We start from the raw sequence: 15,368 nt of genomic DNA, 5'->3' as shown, positions 1-15,368 counted from the left end.
GTGTCAAGCAGCCAGCGCCACATGGGGCCAGAGCCCTGGCTGGTATCGATCAGCCAGGGCTCTATGGGGCCAGACCCACAGCTGGCGTCAAGCAGCCAGGGCTCCATGGTACTCCATGGGGCCAGACCCCTGGCTGGTATCGATCAGCCAGGGCTCTATGGGGACAGACCCACAGCTGGTGTCAATCAGCCAGGGCTCCATGGCAGTCCATGGGGCCAGACCCCTGGCTGGTATCGATCAGCCAGGGCTCTATGGGGCCAGACCCACAGCTGGCATCAATCAGCCAGGGCTCCACGGGGCCAGACCCACAGCTGGTATCGATCAGCCAGGGCTCTATGGGGCCAGACCCACAGCTGGTGTCAATCAGCCAGGGCTCTATGGGGCCAGACCCCCGGCTGGTGTCAAGCAGCCAGTGCCACATGGGGTCAGACCCCTGGCTGGTATCGATCAGCCAGGGCTCTATGGGGCCAGACCCACAGCTGGTGTCAATCAGCCAGGGCTCCATGGTACTCCATGGGGCCAGACCCCTGGCTGGTATCGATCAGCCAGGGCTCCACGGGGCCAGACCCACAGCTGGTGTCAATCACCCAGGGCTCCATTGGAGTGGACGAAGCTTTCACAGAATCTCAGGGTTGGAAGGGACCTCAGGATGTGTCCAACCCCCTGCTCAAAGCAGGACCAACCCCAGACAGATTTTTGCCCCAGATCCCTAAGTGGCCCCCTCAGGGATTGAACTCACAACCCTGGGTTTAGCAGGCCAGTGCTCAAACCGCTGAGCTATCCCTCCCCCCAAGCTTTGCCCACTGACACCAGCTGCAGATTTGGTCCGGGGCCCCTCTCGCCCCAGGCGGCTTCCCCCGAAAGCCCAGCCCCGGGGCTGCCCGGTGCACCCCGGGGCTGCCTGGGGAAACGTGGCTCCAGCCCCTAGCTGTACCAGGCCGGGAAAGCAGGCGTCTCCGTCTCCAGCGCCAACATGCCTGTAATTAATTTAATAGCCTCATTACCAGCGCCGGGGTGAAACATCAATTAAACAGTCCAGGAGGCTCATTCGGCGACAATGGGATTGTATTCGTTTTCCCCCCTTTGGATTGGCGGGTTCCCGGCTTTTAATAGACGCTTTAATCAGGCTTTATAACTCACACAAAAGGTCCCGCCTGCACGGCCTCGGCGTCCGACCGGGACATCAGACGCTCCCCGATCAGGCCGGGTTCTCTGCACCACGAGCCTCCGCTCGGGGCTGGGGCTGGAGGAGGGATGAGCAGCATCCGGTCCCACGCAGGGGGTGGGGATCCTGGAAAGCCCTGGAGCGGGGCCACGGGCTGGCACCTCGGAGAGCTGGGTCCCATGCCCAGCTGGGCCAGTCTCTGGACTGCAGCCGGGACTGGACGACAGGGAAAGGATCACTCGATAACTGCCCCGTTCTGTTTGTTCCCTCGGAAGCACCTGGCACTGTCAGGGACAGGACATGGGGCTAGATGGGCCATCGGTCTGACCCACTAATGCCGTTCTTAGGCAGAGTCCCCTGTGTGACCTTGGACACGTCACTTCATCTCTCTGGGCCTCAGTTTCCCCCCGTAACACAGGGGTAATAATTCTCTCTTGTCGATTTAGATTTGAGGCTCCCGGGGGCAGGGGCTGTGTCTCGCCGTGTATCCATGCAGCGCCCCTGATCTCAGCTGCGTGGGTGAGCACAGGGGCTCCAGATTGTAAGGAAGGTGTTGGGGGAAGTTCCCGTGATCTGGTTCCCGCCTGTAGCTTTAATGTGGCAAGATGATAATTCCCTGGGACTGCACCTCCCTGTCCTACGGGGAGAGCGCGCCATCGATGAACAGCTGCTCTGGGCTCCATCTGAGACCCCGGGGATTCAAACATCCATTGCCCTGAACATCTCCAAAGCACGTGTATCTGGGGCGGGGGGATCAGCGTTGCGGCAGGAAAGCCGGTTCCTACCGGAGATCAATAGCCGGTCTCAGACTTGTGCACCATGTTGGACCACATCTTAATAGAGAGATCACCGACCCGCACAGTCTCCTCGCCAGCGTGAATCCACAACGACCTGTGAGCCACCAGGGATGGGGCTGAGAACCATCGAACTCTGCACGGAGCTGGGAACCTCCAGCTCACCGCACCGGCTGAGAACCAGCAACTCACCGCATCAGCTGAGAACCAGCAACTCATTGCATACAACTGGGAACCTCCAGCAGCTTCCCCTTTGAGAGCTATTGTCGCAGGCTCTCTGCAGACCAAGGCAGATGCTGATGCACCTATTGCACTCAAGGCCGTCTCCCCCCTCCCCCCCCATCAGCTGTCTCAGGCTCTCTGCAAAGTCAGGCAGCATCACTGCAGCAGTTACTCCTGGGTCACATTTTCAATCTTTTCTCCACAAACGTGAGGGTTAGAAATGTATTTGTTTAATGACCGATAAGTGCCTGCCATAATCACATGGCTGCAGGAGCCAGGGCACCAGACACCAGTATAATGATCGTACACTAATCCAGCCCTGTCTCTATTTGTCTGAGACCGTCGCTGTGAGCGGGGGAGCTGCCCCACGTGTAACTGATGCAGGGATGTCTGCCTGAGTCTGCAGAGAGCCTGAGACAACAGCGATGCCATTAGATTGTGGGTTCCTTGGAGCAGGGACGATCTTCCTTCAGTGTTTGGAAATTACGTGGCACATGAAATATAATCAATCGTGATAATAATAATCGTCGCTACCACTATGGACTAGTTAGTAAGTACAATCAGTATCGCCATGGTTACCTTACCTCTTCCCTAGCAACACACAGCCAGAATCTACCATGCTTGCTCATGCTGAGAGTTATTTTTCCTCCTCGACTAGGGTCACCCATCTCCTTGGGAAGACTCAAGAACTAACGAACCACTTCTGAGTAGGGGTTGTAGAATGTGGCTCGTAACGAGCCCCAGATTTCTCCTGATTTGCTGCACATGCCCCATGACGATGGGCCGGTGGAACTCATTGCCACAAGATGTCACCAAGGTCATTAAAAGTGGCTGTGGATTTGGGGATGCCATCATTGTTGGGTGGGCAGGCTGGGATGCCTTAAAGAGGGCTGATTGTCAAAGGGTGGGCACCCAGCATGGCCTGGAAATCTTGACTGGTTTATCTTATAATCATAGTCTTTATAAGCACTTGTCATCAGTAGATTGCAAAGCACTTTCAAAGGAGGGGGGGATATCATTATCCCCATTTTACAGAGGGGAAAACTGAGGCCCAGAGACGGGAAAAGACTCGCCCAAGCAGGCCAGTGCTGGAATCCACACCTCCGACATCACAATCCACTCCTCTAACCACTAGGCCACACGTAAACCAAATGATGGGATAGCCAGCCCCCCTCCAAGGCAGGTCCCCTCCTGACCTGCGATCCTTTTAGAGATCAGCCCATGCGCTGAAGCAGGGGGGTTTATAGCCCTGCCACACCTCTGGGTTGGGTTGCTTTTTGGAATATTTACTGTTCTGGCTCTGGATTTCCTTGTTACCCATACAAACATCCAACCCTTGTTCTCAGACCTGCTAAGCTCTTACACCACGGTTTTCACAAGGGACTAGTGAAAAGACACACGCTCAGGAGCCAGATACTCGGACTAGCCCTGGTCCTTTGCGGGACAGAGGCCAAAGAGCCAGGAGCGAATGATACTGACCGACCGACAGCAGCGCTCGGTGCCCCAGGAACAGCAAACCCGACGCGGGGAAGCAGACAGGGGAATGCAGCAGCGCGAGGTTCCGGCGTGCCATTAGTGCCTCCTGTCGCACGGGGACGCAAGAGGACCCGCCTAGACGAGCAGTCACTGCAGGGAGTGAAGCTGGGACCGCTGGATCGAACAGCACGAGGCACCAGTGCCTGGCCAAAATGCCCCGGCTTCTACAGCGCAACGGCTGGAGTGGACTCGTAAACCTCCGCCAGCCACCAGAGCGGGACAGAGAGGCCCGCGGTGTGAATGCAGTTTACGCACGCCCCCCTGGCCGGGGAAAGATCCCTGTTCCTGGATTAAAACATTCCCAGGGCTGCAGACTCGACCACGATGCTGGGGAAGTTGTTCCAGTGGGTAGCTCCCCTCCTTGTTAAAAACGGACACGTTTCCCGTCTGAATGTGTCTAGCTTCCCAACTATACTTATAAAATGATGGGGTCTAAATTAGCTGTTACCACTCAAGAGAGATCTTGGAGTCACTGTGGATAGTTCTCTGAAAACATCCACTCACTGTGCAGCAGCAGCCAGAAGAGCGAACAGAACATTGGGAATCGTTAAGAAAGAGAGAGATAATAAGAAACAAAATATCATGTTGCCTCTATATAAATCCATGGCACGCCCACGTCTTGAATACTGCGTGCAGATGTGGTCGCCCCATCTCAAAAAAGATAGATTGGAATTGGAAAAGGTTCAGAAAAGGGCAACAAAAATGATTAGGGGTATGGAACGGCTGCCGTATGAGGAGAGATTAATAAGGCTGGGACTTTTCAGCTTGGAAAAAAGACGACTAAGGGGGGATATACTAGAGGTCTATAAAATCATGCAGCAGCGTGATAAGCATAAATAAGGACGTGTTATTTACTCCTTCTCATAACACAAGAACTAGGGGTCACCCAATGAAATGAATAGGCAGCAAGTTTAAAACAAACCAAAGGAAGTATTTTTTCACACAACACACAGTCAACCTGTGGAACTCCTTGCCAGGGGATGTTGTGAAGGCCAGGACCATAACAGGGTTCAAAAAAGAACTAGATAAGTTCATGGAGGTTAGGTCCATCAATGGCTATTAGCCAGGCTGGGCAGGGATGGTGTCCCTGGCCTCTGTTTGCCAGAAGCTGGGGATGGGTGACAGGATGGATCACTTGCTGATTCCCTGCTCTGCTCATTCCCTCTGGGACACCTGGCATTGGCTGCTGTCGGCAGACAGGATACTGGGCTGGATGGACCTTTGGTCTGACCCAGTACGGCCGTTCTTATGTTCTTCAGCTTCCGGCCCCTGGGACCATTAGACCTGCTAGATCAAAGAGGCCACGATCAAATCTTGACAGGCCTGAGTTCAAGTCACCTGCTTCCTGGGTCACCCTGGCCAAGTCTCTTCCCTGCCTCAGAAGCGGTTGGAAGGATAAATACGGTAACAGTTGGGGGCTGCTCAGATCCTGGGGGAACATGGGCCACTGAAGTAGCTTTGATCAGTGGGGAACAGCTCCCTGGGGGGTTGCTCTATTCTGAAATGAAAGTGACTTGATTCTGGAGTAATTACTCCCATCACCAAGCTCTGATGGACCTGCGTTCAGAATGGAGTGTCCACATGGAGGAGTTATTCTGGATTAGCACAGCCGCTCAATTTCCCCCGTGTAGACAAGCCACGAGTGTTTGAAGTCTGGCACCCCCGCGTCACCAGTCACCCCGGCCATTCGCTCTGTTTGAGCTAGGCAAAGTGAAGTGCAGAGGGAGGGGAGCGACTGGCCAAGGTCACGTGTGGCAAAGGCAGGAGTGGAACCCAGATCTCTTGGAGCCCGGGACCTTAACCACAAGGTTGTGCTTTTTTCTCCCCAGACGTTTTAAAACAACAGCAAGTGGGAGGGAGGCCGGGAGGGTTCCTGCAGCGATGTATTGTAGGAGCTACATTTTTAATGCACACTTTGCAGGGGGGAGAGGAAACACGTCTCCTTGATAGCTGTTCCTCGCTCGAGCCAGCAGGGGGTGCAAGTGTACATCAATTGATGCTCCAAGGAGGCCGGGCGTCCTAATGGTCAGAGCAGGGGACCTGCTTCTTCATTGTCCTGCACCTTGTGCAACCATTTACCTGGGGACAAAATACTCCCAGAGGAACTGGTAGCTTTGGCCCCTCACTCTGCACAGACTCAGGGTCCAGAGGCCCTGGACTTTTGTAGGGAGCTGCTTATAGCAGAGGACCAGGAATCAAAGCCCCTTGGTACCATTTCTGGCTACGAGAGGGAGTGAGGTCTAGTGGTTAGAGCAGGGGACTCCTAGGTTTTAGCATCAGGCCTGGGAGTGTTGCCTAGGAGTTAAAGCAAGGGAGGGTTTGGGACGATATCCCCAATTCAGTAACGAAATAAGCCCTTTTCGGAGCCCGGGCGCTCTGAAAATCAGCCAGTGCTCAGTCCATTATTCACGGTCCCGCAAACGGTTCCTCAGCACCCGAGGAGAGAGAGAGAGAGAGAGAGAGAGAGAGAGAGCTGCCCCCTTGGCTAGCTCTGCTTGGCCTCAAACGCCATCAGATCATCAGTGGATCCTTCAGCTCGTCCTGATGGGGGCACGACTGCCGACCGCCGTGACCGTCCGGGTGGAAAGCTGGGTTGCAGCTCAGTCTCCCAGTGCAGCCGGGGGACGCTGGGCTGGGCCGAAGGCTTCGGCAGGGAAACCTTTAGCCCGTTTGGATCGGACAGCTGGGCGCCAAGCCAGGGCCACATGTCGAGTCCTTTCCCCAAGGGCCTAACCCTGGGGATTTGCTCCGGGCAAACGCTCTTGGTCTTTGGTGGGAATTCGACCTGTGTGAGGCCACCAGGCCGGCACTGGCTGGACCTGACAGCATTTCTCCAAGCCCCAAGGAGCAACTCGACCCTGGGTGGGGACTGAGCTGGGTGGGGTTAATGGGGCTAAATTCCATGATGGGTGGGAGGGGCCAAATTTGGCCTCGTGCGCCGGCTGCTTCTCCCTTCCCTGGTGGGTTTCAAGAGGCACATGGGCAAAGCAGGGCGGGATCCGCTCCCGCTGGAGGGGGGAACCCGGCTTCGAGCCGAGGGAGTATTACTGTGCCAGAGCAGCCTCTGTTGAAAAGAGACCGGCTGCAGCCCTAACCTAGGTGCGATTAAAGGAAAATAGGGGAGGAACCGGGATTAACGCACAAAAGCCGCTGCACTAGATACAGCCGGGGCCAGGGACTGGAACTGGGTGGGGCAGTGGCCGGCCTGACCTACGCCTGCCACCCCTTCCCCCTGCCCAGCCCTGCTCGCTTGGGTTACTGGGCTGGCTGCCAGGGGAACTGAGCGAAATTCCCTGGCCGTGCTATGCAGGGCAGCCTGGACGATCCAGTGGTCCTGGCTGGCTTCCTAAGCTACGAAGCCCGTTGGGAGCGGTTCTGCCCCATGTGGAATGATCTGCACCAGCCCCCTTGGGACAGGAGCAGCCGTGTTCCACCCCCACTGCGCACTGGTCTACGGGGCTGTGCAGCAGGGAGCGGGGGCAGATCGGGGCCCCCAGCGAGAGCTGGCACCGATGGAAGCAGGAGCCATGCAGGAGAGGAAGCAGAGGAGAATCCCCATGCTCAGGGAGGAGGGGGATAAGATACAGGGGAGGCAAAGCTCACTCTGAGATGTGGGGATGGGGCGTCAGCGAGGGGGACTGCACCCACCACCCCTGAATCTCAAAGCACGAGAGGCTGAGCTGAAAGATCCAGCTCCCACGGCTCCTACGCTGCAGCAGAGTCAGGCGGGGGGGACAGAGAGTCCCACCACTGCAGCCAGTAGTGCCTCTTTCAAACCATGCTCCTGCCTCACTGCGGGCCCAATCACAGCCTGACCTCAGGGCTCGAGGCTAACGAGGGCTCGTATAATGACCGGTCAGTACAGGAACCTTTCCCTACAGCCCTTGGGGCAGTGCTGGTTTATGAAGGTTAAGAGGTGACTTATCTCTGGCTGTAAGTACCTAGACGGTGAACAGAGATGTGATAACCGAGGGCTCGTCCGTCTACCAGGGGAAGGATCCAATGGCTGGAAGTTGAAACTAGCCGAATTCAGACTGGAAATTAGTGCAAACGGTTAGCAGTGGGGATACGTAAGCAGTGGAACAACCTACCGAAGGCTGAGGGAGAATCCACTTCTTCCTCACTGGGCCTGATTAAATCAAGACGGGCTGATTTTCTAACAGCTCTGCTCTGGTTCAAACAGGAGCGAATGCAGGGAAGTCACAGGGCCTGTGTTCTGTCTAGGCCCGGAAGAATCCCATTTTTATTTCTTTGTAATTTTGGCAGAGGACACAGATGTTTATTTCTAAACATTTTTCTGTTTTTATCAATTTAAATTTTCACAATTGTGCAAAACTGTGGATTTAAAGGGTTGGTTTTAGATTTTTCTCTCTCTAAACACTCACAGTTACAGGAAACTATGCGGGGGGGGGAATCAGACAATTATTTAATGGCAGTAGATGCTGAGATTCAAAAAGTAAAGGGCTTTATAACCGTTAAAACACAAATTGCCAACGCATCCAAAGTGAATCTCCTTCAGTCAAACCCAAATAAGTTCTCAGGTGGCATTTTTCCATACAGTTCTATGATCATGGATGGAAAGAGTTTTCCTCGGTTTGTGTGGAGATGGTGAAATCGATGCTTACGGACACCAATAAAAATCTAATTTTCCAAGGCCAGTGATACAGGAGGTTAGACTAGATGATCCCAATGGTCACTCTGGCCTGAGATAAATCTCTCGGCGCGTGGGGTTTCCACCGCAGTGGAAGAGGCTTTCTCTGACACCCGCTCTACGGATTCCCGGGAGCGCCAGCCATCACCCTAAGGCCTGGCGTCGCCGCTAAAACGCTCTGGCAGAGTAGGACTTGCCCACATGCAGCCACCGCCAGGGCTGGCTATTCCAGAGCTGCTCTCCCTGTGGATGGCCTAGTCCGGATTAATTCATGTGCTTCCAAAGTGGATTGGAACAGAGCAGCCACATGGGGGAGCTATTGCGGAATGGCCTATTTCACAACAGCGAGTCCAGTCGGTTCCCCCGTGTAGACAAAACCTGCCGCTGAGAATCAGGTCCCTCACAACCAGGGGCGGCTCTATCTTTTTGGCTGCCCCAAGCAGTCATGCGCGGGAGGCGCCCCGGAGCCGCGGGAGCAGCGGACCTCCCGTGGGCATGACTGGTGAGGGTCCGCTGGTCCCGCGTGGCTTGGCTGGACCCCCCGCGGCTGCGGACAGCTCGCGGGTCCGGCGGCTCCGCTGGAGCTGCCGCAGTCATGCCTGCGGGAGGTCCAGCCGAGCCGCGGGATGAGCGCCCCCTCCACAGTCATGCCTGCGGCAGGTCCACTCGTCCCGGGGCTCCGGTGGACCTCCCGCAGGCATGACTGCGGCAGGTCCGCCGGCCCAGGGGATGGGCCGCTCCTCGGCTCGCAGCGGCAGGATGAGCTGGGGCCCCAGCCTTTTGCCGCCCCCTAGATTTTGCCGCCCTAGGCACCAGCTTGTTTTGCTGGTGCCTAGAGCCGGCCCTGCTCACAACACACCCGAATGATGAATGTGATGAAGTGGGGGATTGTTCCATTTTTTCGTGGTTTCCCAGTGGGTTGCAGGCGGGGGGGGGGGGGGCCTCAGTGTCCCCGGGTGTCACTGGTTTAACAAGGGGAGGGGAGGGGGAGTTTGTTGGGACACAGGACCGGAGAGGGAGCCTGGGACCCCGGCCGATGGGCTGGAGGAGGGAGACCCCAGCGATCGGTGACCTAACATCCCAGAGACACAGCTCAGGAGTCGCAGGTGGTTCTGGCCAGTGGGGGGACAATGGGCTGCGGGGAGACAGGACCCCGGTGACCTGACCAGCCAGAGGAGGGCAGAGAGGAGAGGAGGCCCAGACGACTCTGTTTACCTGGAGAGAGGACAATGGACAGAGGCGGGGCCTGGGGCCGGGGGTCTCAGCTGCCCAGCTGGGAGCAGGGGGGCTCGGGGCTGGAGAGGGGGAGCAGGCAGAGCCCCCCTGGCTGCAGGGGGCCTGGGATGTGCTGGGCTGAGGGAGGCCAGGCCTGAGGCTGGAGAGTTTCCTGTGCTGGGTTCAATGCTCAATAAACCCTCCTGTGTTACGCTGGCTGAGAGTCACCCCGGGCTAGAGATCAGGGTGGGGGTGGGGCATTAACCCCTTCGGGGGTGAGGAGGCCCCGGGGGCCCAGAGCGAGGGGACTCCCTGAGGGCCCCACAGCAGAGACAGACGTGCTGAGGCTCCGGGAGGTGGAGGGGCCTGACCCCGAGGGAGAGTGGCCCCCCAGGAACAGGGCTGTCGCACTGAAAGGGGCACCCCCCATGGACCGCATGGGGCCAGGAGTGGGCACGATCTGTGAGTCCGTGACAATGAACACTGAGCTCCTTTAATTCCGCACCCTCGCCCTAGGCTCTGTCCTCCTAGCACCTCCAGTTTGTCTCCAACATGCGTAGGCCAACGAGGACCCCGCAAGTGAGCAGGGTATTACAGGGGACAGTGACCCCAGAGAAGGGACCAACGCCTCCACACCCCCAAATCGCACTGCGTCGCATACTCAGATCAAATCCGTGGCCCAGCGTCCCACCGTGAGTCACTAAAGCGCACGTCCAAACCCCGACATTGTCTGTTCCGCTGCAGAGGACCCTCTGGCCCCAAATCCATCCCTGGCGTAACTCCAGCGGATGGATTTCACCCAGCAGCAGCATCCGATTCCTTTCCTGGTTCCACTAACTCAGGATAACACTGTTCCCCGACGCAGAGCAAGCCAGATGCCAATCAGCAAAACAGGCGCTGGTGAAGTGGCTGATGAAACATTAGCTGCCGATGAAATCCAAGTATGAAAACGTTGCAAGGAACTGGCCGTGTGTGCGAGTCGCACATATTACAGGCGCACAGAATTCAGTGCATTACCACACAGGTCATTATATTACACACACGTACATAAATCCAGTTCTTTATAATACACACACATCCATAAACCCAGTTCTCAACAGTATTATATTGTGTACGTGTAGATTCACATACACACCACCACAGGAAGCAGGACAGCTCAGATGTGCACCACAAACCCCATGCTGCTAACACCACCCAGAACCAGTCTCCTTGGGCTCAGGGGGTGGGGCCGGGGCGTTTAGAGCTGAAGCATGAGTGCCCTGTTCCCGCTGGCACTGGGCTTTTCGACAGGCCGTGGCACGTCAGTGGCCACAGATTTGCTACCACACTTTGGGGGGCATGGGGGGAAGATGGTGGGTTATTTGATTTCTTCTGGAGACAGCTCGAATCACTACATGTAATTGCACAGAAAAGGCTCCTACTCTCAAAGGCACATCTGCCCCGATTCCAGCTGAACAGATCCACACGCAGCATGTTGAGCGGCGAAGGCTCGCTGGCTGGGGGCCGTCGAGAGGAGTTTCCCACAATCTTTACCTCAAGGGACCAAATGCATCGCTGGTGTAACCCCACTGGTGTCAGTGGGGGCCAGATCCCCCGCTGGCATAAAGTGGCATCGCTCCCTCGGCAGCAATGGATCCGTTGGGCCCTATCTGTGGCTCTAACCCATGATGTTAATCAGCTGTTGCTTTGCTGAGGTCAATGGGGCCAGCCCCCCAGCGGCTGTAAATCAGCACCGCGCTGCTGAAGTGAACTCTGCTGAGCCAATTTACCCCATGATTTGGCCAATGGCTCTAAACCATAAGCCCCTACCTGAGTGAAAAAGCCCTTTAGCTGTTCCGACGAGTGACAGGTACAGGGTGCCCCTCCCACGCATTGCCAGCTCCTTCCCTTCCGGTCTCCAGGGCGTGGGAAAAAGCTGGCCTCTCTTCCCAGGCTTCGGAGGGGGAGAGGAATATGCTTCTGTTTCAGTTCCAGGCAACTCTCTGTGCTAAGCTGGGTAATATTTTTTACCTAGTGATGTGGATGTACTTTCAGAGAGAGTCCAGGCCATTTAAAATAAATACACAGGCTCATTCCTCCTAGATGTGCTGCCATCTCCAGTAGCACCCACCGGCCCCAGCCGAGATCAGGGCCCCATCGTGCCAGGTGCTGTACAGACGGAGCGAGCCCGCATGCCATGGAAGAGACAGCCTTGAAAATGGGATTTCAGGCTGCTCCTGCCGTGTTATCAAAGGAGAATCTCATCCAAGTCCCACACACTCCGGGATAATCTTTGGAGACAATGTAACTGCATTCTTAGCCCAGGTTGAAGGTGGCTTCCTAAGGTAAAACCCAGGTTTCAGGCAGCCTAACTTCTACCATGCTGTGAAATGTTACCACCCACTATCTTCCCACAGAGTAAGTGATACCACGGGGTCAGATCCTCTGCTAGCACAAACCAGCACAGGGGCTGACATCGGCCCGGGGATCTGGCCCCATTGACACCAGCGGCGTGACACCGCGTCACACCCGATGGGGATCTGATGCGATTGACTCTAATGGAGTCAGATCCTTTTCACACCAGCTGGGGGTCTGGCCCCACTGACTCCAATGGAGTGATGCTGATTGACGCCAGCTGCAGATCTGGTCCCACAGACTCCGTGGCGTGACACCGATTTACACCTGCTGGGGAACCAGCCAGTAGGAAATAATTCAAAGTTATTTCACCTGCTGGGCTGTCCCAGTGCGTCTTGGTTTCTAGCTTTTGGAGCGTAACCACTGGAGGGTCAGGTCTGCTGCCTACCCAGCACTTTAATCATCACCCTATTTATTACGACTCCAATCTCTAAAGCAGGCGTCGCTGCAGGGGCAGGGAAACCCAGCAGGTCTCTTCAGCCACGTTTTCAGCTCTAAATCCCTCTCTGGCCCAGTTCAGCCCAGCCCCACTGACAGGGACGGCGCCGCTTTCCGCCGGTGGATTCGGCTCATGCCATTTCCAAAGCGCGTTTCACTGCCTGGGAAATAAAGCCGCTGCTGGGAACACCTGTCCCTGTAAATGATGGGAACGCCGCGTGTCTGCCCCGTTCACAGCGCCCCTGCTCCAAACACGGGGCCCATCTCCGGGACAGCCACAGGCATGAAAACATTCACTCCCCAGCCCTCTGGCGAACGGGCCACCGGCCCTGGGGGGCTCCCTTCGGCGCAGGGCGCAGGCTGGCCATGGAGCAGGCGGGTAAAGGCACCGGGGGATCCAGGGGCAGGGGAAGACAATGGAAGTTTACGGGGTTAAAAATGGATTCTGATCATTAAAGGGTCGGGAGGCACCGTGGCAGGCTCCATCCCAAGCCGGGGGAGAGGGGCATTGTTTTCTGCCGAGGCATCGGGGGCAAAGCTCCCATGGCACAAGCCGGGGGTGGGGTGGGCAGGTTCCCAGGTGGCGGCAGCTCCCTCTGTGCCAGCTGCAGAATCCGGCCCCCGCCACTGCCAGGAGAAACCCGCTGAATGGGGAGCGGCGGGGGCCGCCAGAGGTGGGGAAGCGGCGGGGATGCCGAGGGAACAGGCGATCGGCCGGCGGAAAATCCAGCGCACACGCAGAGACACACGAGGGGCAGCTGCCCCCCCAGCCCCCCCTACCCCCCCCCCCCGCCAGAGCCTCCAGCAAAGAAGCCAGCGGGAAAACCTGCCAGCGCCATCCAGCCACCAGCGCCCCCACTCCGCCAACTCCCCCCCCGTGTCCACGCGGGGCCCCGCCCGCCTACCTGGGGGGCTGCTCCTCTCGCGAGCCTGGGGCTGACCGCGAGCTCCGGAGGCACCAACTTACTTCCCCATGCTCGGCTGCGGGCGGGCGGGCGGGGCGGGCTGCGTGGGGAGGACGGGAGGGGAGGGGGAGTCGCTCCAGCTGCCGGCTTGCTCGGAGAGAAGCCCCCCCCCCCAGCCCCCGCCCCTGCAGCCGGCCGGAGCCCGCCCAGTGAGGGGGGGGGGCGGAGCGCGGGGCGGATCCTGGGGGAAAAGGGGGGCCGGGGGCGAGTGGGGGGGCCGGGGCCGCCCGCGGGGGGGCCTGGGCAGCCCGCGGAGGGGGCGATGCCCAGCACCCAGGGCGGGGCTCCCCGTCCCGGGCAAAGGGGATCTTGGCAGACTGGAGGCCCGGAGCTCCCGAGAATTCAGCACCTCACCAGTGCGGGACAGCTCCCAGCTCCCCACCCCACCCCACCCCGCCAGTGCAGGGCAACTCCCAGCTCCCCTCGCCAGTGCGGGACAGCTCCCAGCTCCCCGCCAGTGTGGGACAGCTCCCAGCTGCCCCCACCGCCAGTGTGGGACAGCTCCCAGCTCCCCTCTGCCAGTGCGGGACAGCTCCCCCGCCAGTGCAGGACAGCCCCCGCCAGTACAGGCCAGCTCCCAGCTCCCCGCCAGTGCGGGACAGCTCCCAGCTCCCCGCCAGTGCAGGACAGCTCCCCTCTGCCAGTGCGGGACAGCTCCCCCCCGCCAGTGCAGGGCAACTCCCTGCCCCCCACCAGTGCAGGACAGCTCCCAGCTCCCCCGCCAGTGCGGGACAGCCCCAGCTCCCCACGCCAGTGCGGGACAGCCCCCACCTGCCTCCCCCCCCGCAGAGCAGGGCCGCTCCCCAGCGCCTGAGCTCCAAGGGACCCAGCAAACCCCCCCTTCCCCCGGAGCTGGGGACAATTCCGATTCCGGTTTGCCAGTGTCCCTAGCCAGGCCATGAGGGGCAGGAGAGAACCCAGCTCCCTGGGCAGCAGCCCGGCTCTAGCCCCACTGAGGCAAGGCTCTGCATTCAAAGCAAAGACCCCCCCCACACACACCCTAAGACAAGCCTGGGGCCAGGGGCAGGGGGGGACTAGCTCATGCATTTGCCCTCTGTGTGGCTATCTCCAAACCCACTGGCACCTGAAGGCTCCAGCCGAGATCAGGGCCCCACAGGGCCTGGTGCTGCACACAGCTGGCATGAGACAGCCCCCCCTGAGGAACTCTCGGTGTAAACAGATGAAGCGTCGGGAAGGGAAACTGAGGCACAGAGAGGGAACGTGACTTCCCCAAGTAGGAGTAGAACCCAGGTCTCCCCGTCCAGTGCTCTACCGCCGAGGCCACACTGCCTATAACCCTGGAGCACCACAGAAACTATTTAGGGCCGGGATGGTCAAAGGCAGCTAGGGAGGGAGTGAAATTTCCAAAGGTGTCATCACCTTCCCCTCTCTACCTTTGCTTGAATACCTGGTGACTTATCTCCATCCCCACCCTGCCTCTGATCGCTGCCTTTGCTGGTGCTCTCTGCAGCGGGGGGGGGGGACACACAAAAGCAGAGGCCATTTCTAAAGGTTGTCTGTCGGGGGGAAATGCCCCCAAACCCCCAACTTCCTTTGGTTTCCCGGCCACACAACAATCCCCCTCATGAATATGCAAAGTGCCCAGAGTTCATTGGTTCCAGGCACTGCATGTGTCGAGCAGGGGGAAGAATGCCAGAGCCAATCGGCTCCGAGCAAACTGCATATTTATTATGGTGAGAGGGGTGATTAAAATGCAACCTGCCCATTTAAAAGAAAAAATCCTCTTGGGTAATGGGGCCATCCAGGAAAGCTTAAGGTGACAAATCTCCTTAAAAGAACAGGCCCATTTCCATGTGACTGTACGAAACCAGCTGGGAGAGAAATTCCATTTAAACACCACCCTGCTTGATTTATTTTTAGCGCAGTTTTCTATACCAGGCAACCGTGCAGGAAGTTAGCAAGATGCCTATGGAGAGAGGAAATGAAGATCTTTCGCCAGTTCCTAACAGCGGCTGCCTTTCGTTTTC

At 57.8% G+C, this 15,368-nt stretch overlaps 1 protein-coding gene across 1 annotated transcript in view; it reads right to left on the bottom strand.

Annotated features, from left to right (window-relative positions):
* SLC8A2 (solute carrier family 8 member A2) overlaps positions 1–13,389 on the bottom strand; it is a 74,932-nt gene extending 61,543 nt beyond the window's left edge. The window contains exon 1 of the mRNA XM_039509779.1: positions 13,321–13,389. The gene's annotated coding sequence lies outside the window, so the exon portion shown is untranslated. The remainder of the gene's footprint in view (positions 1–13,320) is intronic.
* Between the last annotated feature and the right edge of the window lie 1,979 nt (positions 13,390–15,368).

Source organism: Mauremys reevesii, linkage group 22, assembly GCF_016161935.1.
Source record: "Mauremys reevesii isolate NIE-2019 linkage group 22, ASM1616193v1, whole genome shotgun sequence".
In the NCBI taxonomy this organism is placed as follows: domain Eukaryota; kingdom Metazoa; phylum Chordata; order Testudines; family Geoemydidae; genus Mauremys; species Mauremys reevesii.
The sequence above is the reverse complement of the archived record's forward strand: the minus strand, read 5'-3'. Positions and strand labels throughout refer to the sequence as shown.